We start from the raw sequence: 3,943 nt of genomic DNA, 5'->3' as shown, positions 1-3,943 counted from the left end.
GGAGCCCGGGGCGGGCAGGCGGGCCGCGGGGCGTCTCCGCAGCGCCGGGGCTGAGTGGGTTACACCTCCCGGTGTCCGGAGCTTTAGTGGGGAGGGGAGGCGGCAGGTTTCCCCGCGCCGTGTCCGTGAGGGTGCCAGGCGGGGTAAAGAGGGGGCGGGGGAAGGCTGCAGCAGGGAAAATGGGTTTGGTGGTTATTTCGTGCGTTAGTCCGGGCTGGGAATTACGTTTTAGGCTTTAACTGGAGCTGTGTGACTTCATGAACGACACAGGTGGCTTCCATGAGAGGCCTCATTTTCTCCTCAGGTTTATTCAGCGATGACAACCAAATTAAAATGTGGTTTGTTTCCCTACTTTGCTTCTCAGTCAGAAGAGCAAAAGTGAGGATTGTCCCCATCAAATGGCCATCCCGTGCGCTGTAAATGACTCTTTTTGCGGGTGTCACGCAGTCCCTGGTAAGTGCAGCAGGCAGGCCTTGGGTGCAGGGAGCTGCACAGCCGACCCTGAGTCCTGGCGGGAGAGCGCAGGTGGACGGGTCGTGCTTGGGGGTGGGTTGGTTTATCTGAGGTGTACCTGCAGGGATAATACCTCATGAGTGTGTGTGGAGAGTGAAGACTGATTTGAGTGGAACAAAGAGCATGATTAAAATGAGGAAATGCGCATTAGTTGTTGCAAGTTTGGAGCCCTGAGATGTTCTTTTGTTCCAGCGTCACGTATTTTGAGGTAAAGGTTGTGACAGTACGTAATGGTCTTCAACAGCAAATCTTAAAGTCATATTTTTGTCCAGAACAAAGTGGGAAAGATAATTCTGGTTGTGTATTTTCAATGTGTCCTGGTTTGAGGACGCACAATGGAAAAGGTAAATTGATTGACATCATATGGTTACACCCAACATCTAGGTATGACTTAAAATTTTTGGAACAGCGTTGGTAATTGAGCAAGTGATGCTTGTAAAAGTAAATATATTCATTTAATGATGGGCCTTTGCAAATAACCTATGCCATAAAAATGACTCATTAAATATATTTGCTCTCTTAACTAGTTAAATTTCATTACAAAGGGCAATGAGGAAAAAGCAACTAGCTGTACAGAGATCTCTTTGTGAACTACTGTAATGTGACAGATTCTGTAATTTAAAAAATTACTTTTCAGCTTTGCCCAGCTTAACAGTGTATTGTATCAATTGTGATTACACTTTCTAAGGGGTCTAGTAGTATTTGCTAGAGACTACAAAGTAATTAAGCACACTTTGCGTTATTGTGCCTTTTAATATATGCAGATACAACATTGTGGGCCCTTCATAATTTACCTTTGTGAGTGGGGTGAGATTTTTGTATTGGCCTACTCAACAGCTGTTACAAACACCTAGCAATGCGGAATAGTATTTGAAATGTACATTACACAATGTTATTTAAAAGTAGGTACTTCTCACTAAAATTCAAAAGCTACTTTTATGACCCTAACATTCTGGAAGTATAGCAACTTCAGGAAGGTGGGTTTTAATTTTCCTCCAAACAAGAGCACCTAGCTACAGCATATTTAAAACTTCTTCATTATGCTACATCCATGCCCCTTCCTTTGGATACAATGAATGCACCTACAATGATACATTAATGCATGTACGTGCTTTCAAAGACAGAACAATGCTTAATGCTGCAAAGACTTGTAGATTTTTAATTTTTTCAGCCAGGGCCTGTATAACATAAAAACCAGAGGTACCATAAATAGAAATAAAAAGTTAAGACCTCTTTGAATGTTTCCTTTATTTCCTCTTTATTTCCCAGATGACTGGTTAAGTTTCCTTGTTTGTCTCATGGAGCAGGCCTTGTCTTACTTTGATGTTTGCATTTTTGTCTTTTTTGTGTTATGCAGTAAATGTGCTGGATAGCTATTGTCTGGTTTTAGAGCTAGCAGCGGTGAGAAGTTAAAACGGCCGAACTATTTGCAATTAGGTATCTCATGCAGATACCAAAACCTTACCTTCCTTTTAACCCAAAACATGACTTTCTGAGCATCGTCACATATCCTGTGTTAGGCTGTGCAACTTGGGATTGTCCCTGTTGTGGGTTACGGAGGCTGTTTTAGGTAAAGGGCTGCAGCAACAGGGCAAGGTGTGTTTCTTGGTTGGCACACGTGCTGCAAGCCTTTCTCAGTGCGATGCAGCCAGATGAGCTATGTGCGAGAGATCTTGGATCCAGGAGGAGGGTCTGTTGGGAAAGGATTTAGAGTAGCAATGTATCGGGAGACTGAAAGGCAGCTGCATAAGCTTCATGCAGTCTGTGTGATATGGTACAGGTCTGTTAGACTGATAGCTGGGCAGCAGTGACTAACAGGGATGTCTGGTGCTAGGTTTGAATGTGGTAAATGCTCTCAAAAGCCCAAATATGCTTCATATATGCCACTTACAGTGCCACAAACTTCAAGGCTAGAATCCTGGCTGGATTGACAAAAGCCTTCTAAATTTCAATGAGGCTGGGATTTCATGCCAGAAACGCTTTCTGAAACGGTGAGAAAAATAGCTTGATCCTGCCTACCCTTAAATTAGCATTTATGCTATTTTTGGGATTTATGCAAGATTTGTTGCTTTTCTAAGTTGTCGCCATCTCTTTTAGTTTGGATGGAGTTTAAAACGGTCTGAACAATGTTGTGTTGAATTATTTCTAAGTGATGACTTGGTGAGATGCAGACAGTTGAACATAGTTCTGCAGCATGGAGACCCATTAGGAGAACGCGAGCTGGCACACCAAAATACTTACATATTGGAGTGTATTCTGGCAAATTGTATCTTTATCCCTTCTAAACCCTCAATTTGTGAATACCTGGAACCCTCAGAGAGCCACACAAGCTATTTCAAGAACTACTATTTTAAAAATTATTAAATTTAAGAGCCTTTCTCAATATGTGGCATATTCATCTCCCTCTACCTGACATTGAGATTTGAAGAGTAATTTAAGCCACAATAAAGAGGCGCTGCAGTTTGCAGACCACCTTTTCCTGTCTTCTTCCCTTCCTTGGGAAACATAAGCTTCCCTGTGGTGAATCACATCAGGGAACCAGACCAGGTTATAAGTATACAAGCAAAAACTGAGTTTTCTCTCAGATCAAGCCCTCCTTCTCAGCTATCTCAGGGCCACAAACATCCTGCACGCGTTCTCAATGTTTTTACAAAATGTTGAATCAAGTTCAAGGCTGTGGATATCTCCAGTCAGCCACCTGGCCCCTATCAATCTCCCAACAGACTCCCTAAACTGGCCTCTTGAGCCTTACTGCCTGCTGCCCCAGCTGATCTTAGCTGCTTCCCATGCTTCTGATTGGAATTGGGTTTATCCTGAAGATTGGCTTGATAGTTTGGGATACAGTTTTCTTGGTTCCGAGTTTGGGCTCTTCCTTTTTCTCTTCCCTGCTTTGTTGTATCTCTGGGTTCTGCTGCCGATGTGGAGGCTGCGGTGCTTCAGCAGAGCTTTCCCCTGCTCTTACACACCTTTGGCTCCGCTTCACTGTGTGGCCTTCCCGGCATTTAGTGTGGTCTTTGACCGTCCTGTTGCCTTGTTCTTTGGACTACTACATTCCTCTGGCTTTACTGGTTGTTGGCATCATAGCCACAATTAGATTTTGTCCATTCCTGCACTGAATATGAACCACCTCTGTCTTGGCATAGTGACTGTGGTGCAGCTGAGGAACTGCCTCGGGAGACAGTGACCGACACCAACCTTCCCCTGATGTTCTCAGGAGGCCTTTAATTTAAGGCTTCTCCGAGGCGTGTCATCTTTGTGTGTTTAATGAAAACACGTCGTGCTATTTCGAGGCTGGGGGGAAGGCACCCAAACCTACTGGCGCAAGACTGGGCGCTGGGCTCTGTAGTCCACTACCCTCTGACCGGGGACACCTGGCACGGGCGCGACCATCCCCTGCCCGCACAGGCCCTGCCGCCCTTGAGGCCCTGCG

At 44.8% G+C, this 3,943-nt stretch overlaps 1 protein-coding gene across 1 annotated transcript in view; it reads right to left on the bottom strand.

Moving 5' to 3' along the window:
- The window catches only part of SLC15A4 (solute carrier family 15 (oligopeptide transporter), member 4), a 35,989-nt gene that overhangs the window by 29,606 nt on the left and 2,440 nt on the right, over positions 1 to 3,943 (bottom strand). The window lies entirely within an intron of this gene.

This window comes from Charadrius vociferus, unplaced genomic scaffold (genome assembly GCF_000708025.1).
Source record: "Charadrius vociferus isolate BGI_N301 unplaced genomic scaffold, ASM70802v2 scaffold332, whole genome shotgun sequence".
NCBI lineage: Eukaryota > Metazoa > Chordata > Aves > Charadriiformes > Charadriidae > Charadrius > Charadrius vociferus.
The sequence above is the reverse complement of the archived record's forward strand: the minus strand, read 5'-3'. Positions and strand labels throughout refer to the sequence as shown.